The sequence below is a fragment of the Panthera uncia genome, chromosome B1 (genome assembly GCF_023721935.1).
Source record: "Panthera uncia isolate 11264 chromosome B1, Puncia_PCG_1.0, whole genome shotgun sequence".
NCBI lineage: Eukaryota > Metazoa > Chordata > Mammalia > Carnivora > Felidae > Panthera > Panthera uncia.
In genome coordinates this window covers 120,972,485-120,983,399 of record NC_064811.1, presented here as the reverse complement: position 1 = coordinate 120,983,399, position 10,915 = coordinate 120,972,485, and positions in this window count along the sequence as shown.

Sequence of the window (10,915 nt, the reverse complement as noted above, 5' to 3'; positions counted from 1 at the left end):
AAGCATTCGACTTCGCTCAGGTCATGATCTCACAGTTCATGGGTTCCAGCCCTGCGCCCCGCGTCGGGCTCTGTGCTAACAGCGTAGAGCCTGGAGCCTGCTTCAGGTTCTGTGTCTCCCTCTCTCTCTGCCCCTTCCCTGCTTGTACTCTGTCTCTCTCTCAAAAATAAAATAAAACATTAAAAAAGTTGTTTTATAGTGAGGCTAACATACTACGGGCCATGTTTCTTTGAGAATAAAATTATTGGCAAATAATTCGTAGTATTTAAAGTTAGGAGTTTCTTTCCTTAAAACTGTAGCTGGGAATATAAGTACCCTCACCCTAGAAGAATTAGGCAAAGGTTTCAGACCCAGCTGCTGTTTTTCCCAAGGAACTGGGGCTCTTTGAGAAATCCAGATCAGATAAAATGGAGATGCAGAGGGAGGGAGGGGGCCGAAAACCTGGCTACCCAGCACCTTTGAACCCACCCAGTGTCAGGTAATAACCGTACATATGCTTCAACCGTTCTAGCGAAAACGGTGGTTTTAAAGAAATCTCTCCTGGCAGTATATATTATTTGGGGACAGGAAAATATATAGAACAGATTGTGAAAGATTATTTGTAGAAAACATTTAAAAGTTTTCTTCTTAGGTTGTGTGGCAGTCTATAAACAAATCTGTGACAAAATAAGCTCTTTAAAAAAATAAATTGTGGCATAAGTGTCCTTTATTATCACATTCCCATCCTTTATATTATTTTTGTTTCTTCTTCCCAAATAAATGATGATATCACTTTAGCAACTATAACCTCCAGAACCAAGAGTGGTGAAGCTGCAATTTAAGTGAAAGTGACTCACATTGGGTTTAGGGGGAATTAGAGTTTAGTTCATCAGTCTATTAGATGTTGAACAAGTCTGTTAAAAATAAGTCCAACTTCAAATTAGAGAATAAATAGAACAGACTGACTGAATGTATTATCATAAATATTTAAGCTCTAAAATCAGAATTCTAAAGGACTTCTCGCTCATTCTTTGTTCTCATTTTATCAGATGCTTCATTTCTCTTGGACACATCCAGTGCTGGTTTGTGTGGTCTGACTTGCTAGCTGAGAGTCTGAACTCTCTAAAAACCTCCGTTTGCAACTGAATGATAGCAAACTATGCCGTTCAGTCCCTGGTTTGTTAAATGTGAAGAAAATGCTGATCAAGAGCACTAGAACAATGAACTCTGGATTGTGAGTGAGATTTAGTGAAAACAGAAGCTTCCTGAGTGAGTGGCCTCATACCCAATAAAACCAGCAGGTGGCGTACTGGCAGGTGGGTAGGCCTTGACCAGGCTTCTAAACATAAGCTGATTATTCTAATGAGGTGTTAACAGGCATTGATGAAAAGAGTTTCGTGGTTAAATAAGTTTGGGACAAGTTGGTATAAGTGTTTTTTTGCTGTAGGACTTAGAGCCTTTGATATTTCAGTATGCCTAATGAATCATTCAAAGGGGCCTGGATAGTGAAGCATTTTCTAAACTTCCTTAACCACAAAACTCCATTAGTGGGGTGGAGAGCATCTCTGGGTATTGCTATTCTATGGAACAGTCCAAGAGCTGAAAAGGCTAGTGGTCTCTACAGCTAAGATAATGGCTGGTCTGCAGTCTCTGGAATTTACTTACCCTTGACTAGATCTCCAGTTTAAACCTTGGACAGTACTTTTTAAAAATTGGCGGTAATTTTTAAAAATTGAGATATAACATCAAGTAATAAAGGACACGGGTATACTTTACATATATGTACATTCACGTAACTTCTACCCAGATGCATAAATCTTGTCCCTTTCCAGTCAAAAGTTTGTGTGTGCACACACACACACTCATACCCACTATTTCCATCACTGCAGACTAGATATATCAAGGCTGTATTCTGTGGAGGCAGAAACTTACTGATGCCATTCCAAGACGAAACCAGGAGGAAAGCAAGTAATATAAAGGCCAGAAAAAGCGGGAATTCCCTTGAGAAAAAAGATCCCATATGAAGCCGAAGCTTCCATCTCAGCGAAAATCTGTTCCCCCCCACAAGGTGCCAAATTCTGATATTTGGATAAGTGTAGCCAACAGCTGAATGAGCATGCATGTGTTATAGTGAATAACTGTTTGAGTCTGTCAGTTATACTAATATCAATTCTCAGTCCTTGATCTTAAAATACTTCTTCCTACTTAACAATTCTGTGATTTGGAAATTTTTATTTACTTACGGATCAAAAAACGTGGTCTAGGAGACACAGGAAACCAGTTGCAACAGGACTAGATGGAAATAAAAGAAGGGTAAAGTGCAAAGGAACAGGAAAATAAAACTGATAAAATTAGTGAGGAGAAGCTTCAAAGAAAGCCTCTTGTCTTTCCTGAGATTTATTTTTGGTTATGTTTACTATTTGAAAATTGAAACCGATTACAATGTATACACTCTGATCCCAATTTTGTTTAATAAAAAGTATATGGGTGTGTAAGAAAAGACTTAGGGGGCTATAAATAAAAACGTTAATACTTATAGCTGAGTGGGAGGATTACATGTGATTTTATATTTTACATTGCTTTCTTTATTGTCTAAATGTTTTACAATGAATGAGTTCAGTGCCAAGGTATGATAGAAATTATGGAATACCAACAAGAGCAAGGAATTTTTACAAGAGAAACATGAGGCATCTCTTGTGTTCCTTTGGTTTTATGGGCTGTCAAGGGATCGAGGGAGGGCGGAATTGGAAGGTCAAAGAATGTATTCTTATATTTGGGGTGGAGAGGAGTGTAATAAAATTTTTGTAGGAGTTTCCTTTTTCAAGTTACACTCAGACAATTATATTAGTTTCTTTGGGCTTCCCTAACAAAGTGCCACAGACTGGGTGGCTTAAAACAATAGAAATTGACTGTCTCATAGTTCTGGAGGCCAGGGGTCAAGGCGTCAGCAGGGCCCATGCTCCATTTAAAACATGTGGTAGAACCCTCCCTCACCTCTTCCTCACGGCTGGTGGTTTCCCGGTGATCTCTGGCACCCGTTGGCTTGCAGCTGTGTCACTCTGGTCTCTGCCTTCATCATCACAGTGTTCTCCCTGCGTGGCTTTGTCTTCACATGACTGTCTTGTTATAAGGACATCAGTCATACTGCATTGGGGTCCATCCAACTCTAACATGACTTCATTCTAGCTGATCACATCTGCAGAATCCTTATTTCCAAATAAGATCACAGTCTGCGATCTTGGGGATTAGTACATCAATATATGTTTTAAGTGGCAAATTCAAACCATAACAGTGATGGTATATGGGGATACTATATGGTCAACAAGCAATATACTTTTCAAAACAGCTTGTTTCTAATCCATGTAATAGATCACTGAGTAAAGGGAAGTAGATTTGAGTCTGAGTCATACTGACTGCTTAAGCAAATCACTTCACCCCTCTGAAACTCATTCTCTACCCAATTTATCTACATAATTTGTTCTGTAGTAGAAGTATACATCACCGCCCAAGCCCAACCTCCCAAACCCCAAGAAACAGTGCCTTACAAACTGTTTTTGATGAACAAAAAGGAACCATATTCATACTTTATCCCACCCCCTGAAACACAGGTGGAGGTGGGCAACTGATTCCAAGAAACCCACCCAGAGATTTCCTTCCATGAGCTCTACTGCCTCCAAAAGATGAACAGGGCAATCGCATTTCCATCAGGAATTTGAAATTGGGAACCAAGAAACTATGAAGTGTTAATGTGGGAACTAGAACTATAAAATAATGAGATAAAATTGGAAATCGAAAGGGCCTTGATGGTCTAAGAAAAAAGTTATAAAAAAAGTAAAGTCTAGAATGGTACAGAAAAAAGAGAGAAGCAGAGGTGTCATGACTGAGACTTGCTAGTTCATGTGTGAGAGTTGCCTCCATGGTGTCTTCGGTTTTCTGCTCTTTGGATGTGATGCAGCTACATGTGTGTTTTTCTTTCTGTTTTGAGTATTTATCCTGTCCAGTGTTCTCTGAACTTCCTGAATCTGTGGCTTGGTGTCCGCCATTAATTTTGATTTTTTTTTAAATGTTTATTTTTGAGAGTGAGAGAGAGAGAGAGAGAGAGACCACAGGCAGGGGAGTGGCACAGAGAGAAGGGTGTACAGGATCCGAAAATAGGCTCTTTGCTGACAGCAGCATACCACAAGATCATGACTGAGCCACCCAGATGCTTGGCCATTAATTTTGGATAGTTCTTAGGTATTATTACTTGAAATATTTCTTCTGTTTCTTCTCCTTTTAGTATTCCAATGGCTTGTATGTTTTATCGTTTGAAATGGTTCTTGAATGTTCTGGTTTTTTCATCCTTTTAATCTTGCATTTCAATTTGGAAAGTTGTTCATGGCCTATTTTCAAGCTTAATGATCTTTTTTCTTGGCCATGTTGAGTATACTGATGAACCCATTGAAGGTATTCTAAATTTCTATTTTTTCTAGCATATGCTTTCAATACTTTCATAATGTTTCCATTTCTTTGCTTAAATTTACCATCTGTTCTTATATGTTATCTATTTGTCCCTTAGAGCTTTGAATATATTAATCATAGTTTTTTTTTTAAGTTTATTTTGAGAGACAGAGAGAGCATGTGCATGGGAGAGGGAGAGAGAGAATCCCAGGCAGGCTCTGCACTGCCAGTGCAGAGCTGGATGTGGGGCTCAAACTCACGAACTGTGAGATCAAAACCTGAGCCAAAATCAAGATTTGGATGCTTAACTGACTAAGCCACACAGACGTCCCAATCAGTTATTTTAAACTCTAATAATTCCAATATCTGCGCATATCTGAGTCTGATTCTGATGACTGATTTGTCTCTTCAAGCTATGTTTTTTTCTTGCCTTTGGCATGTCTTGTAATTGTTGAAATCCAGACATAATGTATTGAATAACAGGAACTGAGGTAAATAGCCCTTTAGTGTGAGGATGTATGTTAATCTGGCTAAGTGTTGGGATGTATGTCATGTTTGTTGTAGCTGTAGGTGACAGAAGCTACAAAATCCTCTACTGTCCTTGTTTTTGCCTCCCCTCTTGACTTTGGGCTTCCTTGCATACTCCTCCTCAGAGAGAGTCTGTATCTTGCAACTCTTTCAATGGTAATTCACTGGCATTATCCTGAAGCCCTGTTCGGATGATGATAATGTGGGGAAAGGAGGAGTGTTCTATAAACTTATGATTAAATATCAGTCTTCTAAATTGTCCTGTGTCCTTGGGCTGTGATCTTTGCAAGTATTTCTCCCATAGTATAGCTTCCCTGACTCCTACTCCCTACCCCATTCACTGGCCACAGAGTTCCCAATCTATTCCCTTGAAGCCATGACCCCTGTTGACCTCGTTCCCTTTCCCATATTAGGTGAGGGAACAACAACAACAACAACAACAACAAAAACCACTAGGGGTTGGGAGGAATGCCCTTACCGTAGCTTGGATAAGGCCCCAGCAAAGTCTTTTCTCCTGAAGAGTAGTCCTTATGGAGAAGATCCTGGGTTTACTACACGATTACTCTTACTTTCCTCCTGTCAGCGCCACGAGGGGATTTTTCTTGGGTCTTCACTGTGACAACACGCTTCCTGCAGGTAAAGTCCATGAAAGTGTGTGGGCCCCGCAAGACTGCAGCCCCAGGAGTTTCTTACTCTCCCACCAGTTCCCACTCAGACTTAAGCAGTTCTTCAGAGTAACCACTAAAGAATGCCTACTAATTTATGGCTCCAACAGTCTCTTCCAGATAAGCAGACCCTGGCTGTGACTCTCTGGCTATACCTCTATCCCCAGATTTCACGGTGGTGGTTTCTCCAGAGGTCCAAGAAAGAGAATTTTCAGTTTGACCAGCTGTCTCTAAGTTGTAAGGATGAGAGTGAAGACTTCCAAATTCTTTATGTGTCAGAGTTTAAAATGTCATCGCCTCCTTTCCTGAAGGCTGAACTTTGATTCCTATCTTTGGATTTTCACGAGATCCCCATGTTTAAAGTAACTCTACCTTCTCCTGAGTGTGGGTCAACCATGCAATCAAAAGAACTTTGTCCAAAATTCATTGCCTGTCATGAGTTGCAGCTTCTCCAACTGCATAAAGGAGGTAGTTAGGCTGAAGAACTCTAAAATCTTCTATTAATCAGTTAGACATAAAAGGGAAATATTACCTAAGCTATACCACACTTTTTAAACCATTCCTCTTTAACATACTGATCCTTTCTTGTTTTCAGATGCATCTTCACTGTAAGGAAGGGTAAATATCCTAGTGGTGGTTGGGGGGTGGGGGGAATACTCTACTTGTAAAACTGGATTAGGGAAAGATATTTTCAATAAATAAGAGTGGTATATGGGCATCCGGTGGCTCAATCATTGGGGTGTCTGAGTCTTGAGCTCAGGTTTTGATCTGAGAGTCATGAGTTCAAGCCCTGTGTTGGGTTCCCTGCTGGGCATAAAGCCTACTTAAAAAAAAACAAAATAGAGGTATAGCCACATGAGTTTAAAAATGAGTGGCAGCTGACTACATGAATGTCACTTGTGTGTTCTGGTGATATATTACCAGCAATTGGGCTAATACTCATTTTCACAAAAATCATATCTTTTAATGTAACATATCAATAATATTTATTTATATCTCACCTTAGTGCAAAACACAAAGCATACTCAGTCATCTGTAGTAGACATATGTTCTGTCTGCCTGGCATCCTACCTTATTCTGTACCTAGCACCCCGCTTATTTTGAAGTCCAAGTGTTCCAGCCAATCCCAGTCCTCATACTTCTGGCCACAGAGATGAACTTGTGATCTTTCAGGCAGGCCAGTCTGAGTGCTTCCCTGAGATTTTTAGACTTGGAGCTATGGAGAGAAGTTCTTCCCCTGGACCCAAGTGCTGCTGGTTGCCACATCTTCAGCTACGTGAAGGAAGCTGGGAGAATGGAGTCAATACACAGAGGGGAAGAAATGAGACACGGAGAACCCTCATGTTATTTATGTCCCTGAAAAGCTTGCTGAACACCTACTTTTCCCCACATTATGACTGGATAAGCCAATAAATAGGATTTTTGCCCAAACTAGTAGGTTTCTATTATTTCTGGCCAAGAATCCTGGCTAATATAAAAACGGATATTAAGTTTCATTTTGGTTTGGTTTTTAATGTCTAAAATATTATCTTCAAACAGAAGCAGAAAAGTCTACTGGAAAAAAAAAAAATACATTGAGGCACCAGTTTCCAAAAGAACAAAATCTAAGATAGTAAGTTACAGAAGATAGGCCTTTAAGATCAAATACCAAGCAAGATCTTGCCATCTGGATTTATGCACAAATCTACCCTATACCACAGAAGCATCTATAAGTTATGAATATAATATCTGTCATGAAACTATGTTATAAGAAGTATGAAAAGAAGTTCATAAAGTGCTTTGAGCAACTTAGAAAACAGTATTTTCAAAATCGAATGTATATCATACTTAGGAACAATAAATTTAGATAAATTTCTTAATATTCTGGTTGTTCAATTTCTTTTCCTGTAAAATGGGGTCATAATGCCTCTCTTGACAGGTTGTTGACAGAATTAGCAATCGTCAATATGTGAAGCTGGGAGATCATGACTCAACATGAAGTTGATATGTCAGAAGGGAAGAGCCTGCCAACTCTCCAACCCAGGCATCTTTTGCCGGAGCCGATCCACATTTTGAAGAGGAGATGTGTGAGGGGAAAATCTGCTTCAGAGACTGTATGCTCAGGAGGAGACAGGAGAGCTCAAGTACAATGAAAATAGGAGTACTATGAGAAAATGAGAAATCGTCTGGTAACTGGTTCCTACCCCAGCCTGTGGGAGCAGCCCCTGTGAGGAGAGAGGCAAGGATCCTGTTCTCAGGGAACAGCACTATTTGGGGAACTAAAGAGTTTCACAGTTTGGAACACCTAAGCAAGGCAGGATTCTCCTACTGGAACGGCAGCAGCTAAAATAGCAGAGGCCCAAGAAAAGCCTGAGAGGAGCAAGCTGCACGTGAGAGTGTGAGCTTGTTTGTACATCAGTGAGGAACCCCAGGGACTTCCAAAAATACGTGACAAGAGGACTTTCGGGGACTGAGATCCTGTCTCATGATAGGACGGAATCCCAAGTCAGCAAAATTTGAGCATAAAACCTCATATGATTTTATTCATAAGAAGAGTGTTGATCTTTGAAATAGTTGGCTTCTATACACGATAAGAGTTGGTATTTAAGTATGAGCCTGATAAATGGCTTTACTGTCATCCTAAAATATCTCTATATGGAATTCTAACCACACCTTAACACTGGCCAGGCAGATGTTACAGAGCATTGAGGATGAGCTCACATGATTTCCTCCGTGTTAGCTGAACGCAAACATTAATTGAGATTAAGCATTTGGTCTTGCTGTGAGTAGAAAAGTTCACTGACTTTCATGTGCACTCACCTTCCTCCCATCAGGAAGCTGAGGTGGCTAAGCAAAGTAAATTTCCCCAAGGTTACCTTTTTGCATCAAATTTACAGGTAAATATTAATGTATTTCGACTCACATTAGCACCATCTACATTTCATAATACAGTTTTTTTCTGAAAAAAAATTCAGTATTTTATAACTGCTTTTGTGCCACTCTAATATTTTGTAATCAAACATAGCACTAATGACCAAAATGGTGAACTTATATGAACCTCATGGAGCAGGAATTGTCATCAAGCATTTAGGTCAAGGGGGTTAAGAAAGTTCATAATTAGTAACCAACTAACCCAAATATGATAGTGGAAGAAAAATAAACAGGCTGCCGTCGCTTTTTGATTGTTCTTTTTCAAGGCAAATTTTGACTTGTTCATCATTTTCTTCATCTCACCTGAATAACCATGCTAACATTTAGCAAGTACTGGTCCCGGCCATCACTCCGACAGCCTACATGAGTTACAGTGGTTCATTAGATACACCCCTTACATGATGAGAACTCGACCTTCTGAGGTGTTTGAGAAGTGGCTTAGGAAGCATTTGTGTTTATGAAGCCCCATATGGCTTTCTTAGGCTTTAGGAGCAGCTGAGTGCCACCATCTATACAAACATATAGATCATAAAAGCTACTGCTTCTTTTCACAATCCTTGTACTTTACTAATTTTTAGCAAGGGTGTCATGACTTCTATGATGGCAATCTACTGGGTGGGTGTGATGCTACAATTGTTTTCACTGATTTTTCCTTTTTTTTTTTCTTCTGTATTAAAGGTTGAACTGCATAAACAGTATCATATGCATGCTGTTCATTAACTCTTGTCTTCAGCGTGTACCAGAGCTACAAAAGCTACATGCACTCTTGGAAAGAAGTAAATAACCATATAAGAGAGTGATAATAAAGAAAGAATTCCTTGAGGTGCCTGGGTGGCTTGGTTGCTTAATCATCCGACTTCGACTTCAGCTAAGGTCATGATCTCATGGTTTGTGAGTTCGAGGCAGGCATCAGGCTCTGTGTTGAGAGCTTGGAGCCTGGAGCGTGCTTTGGGTTCTGTGTGTCCCTGTCTCTCTGCCCCTCTCCCACTCACACTCTGTCTTTCTCTCAAAAATAAATAAAACATTAAAAAAATAAAAATAGGGGCGCCTGGGTGGCTCAGTTGGTTGAGCGTCCAACTTCAGCTCAGGTCATGATCTCATAGTTTGTGAGTTCGAGCCCCACGTCAGGCTCTGGGCTGACAGCTCAGAGCCCGGAGCCCGCTTCGGATTCTGTGTCTCCTCTCTCTGCCCCTCCCCAACTTGTGCTCTATCAAAAATAAATAAATGTAATAAAAAAATTTAAAAATAAATAAATAAATAAAAATAAAGAATTCCTTGCTAGGTTGTATTGTGATGGGTAATATTTTCAGTGTGTGTTTTTTTTTTTTAACGTTTATTTATTTTTGAGATAGAGAGAGAGCATGAACGGGGGAGGGCCAGAGAGAGAGGGAGACACAGAATCTGAAACAGGCTCCAGGCTCTGAGCTGTCAGCACAGAGCCCGACGCGGGGCTTGAACTCACAGACCGCGAGATCATGACCTGAGCCGAAGTCGGATGCTTAACCGACTGAGCCACCCAGGCGCCCCACGTGTTTTTTTTTTTTAACGTTTATTTACTTTTGAGAGACAGAGAGAGAGAGAGAGAGAGCATGAATCAGGGAGGCACAGAGAGAGAAAGAGAGACACAGAATCCGAAGCAGGCTCCAGGCTCTGAGCTGTCAGCACAGAGCCTGACGCGGGGCTCAAACTCACAAACCGCAAGATCACGACCTGAGCCAAAGTCAGATGCTTAACCGACTAAGCCACCCAGGCACCCCGTATGATGAGTAATGTTAGCTGCAGCTCTAACTGCACAAGTAATTGTAGTCCCCTTAATGAAGTTTGGTACTGTGTTAGCAAAATGTCTGTCAATTTTGAAGCTCAGTTTAGAACAGAGCACCTTTTTACCGACCTACAGAAATTAATGGTAATTATACTTTTGACAGAGGCAAAGTCAACCTATGAGGTTTTTTCGGAAAAGAATTATTCTTTTAAGATAGGGGGAGAGTAACTCATTTAATCCTTAAAACAACCCTAAGATGTTAAATATTTTGCTTTTTAAATATTTATTTAGCACTTACTATGTCCGGGAACTATATATTAACTAAAATAGTCCTTACAACAACTCTGGGTGGGCACTGCTGTCAACCCCACTTAATAATGAGGAAATTGGGACACAGGGGGATTAAGTAGTTTGGCCAAACTCAAATTAAATGATGCCAGTCTGTTTTACAGAACAACGAGCTGTCAGTGTATAATATTCCCCCAAACACCTACCACTTACTGTGTTGACATTTTCCACACTCTCATTTAATTATCCCACCAACCCTAGTGAGTGACCGCTGAAATCTGACAACATGCATCTAAGTCAAAACCCATTGTTTTTGACCAGGTCAAGGGTTTAGCAATGGTAG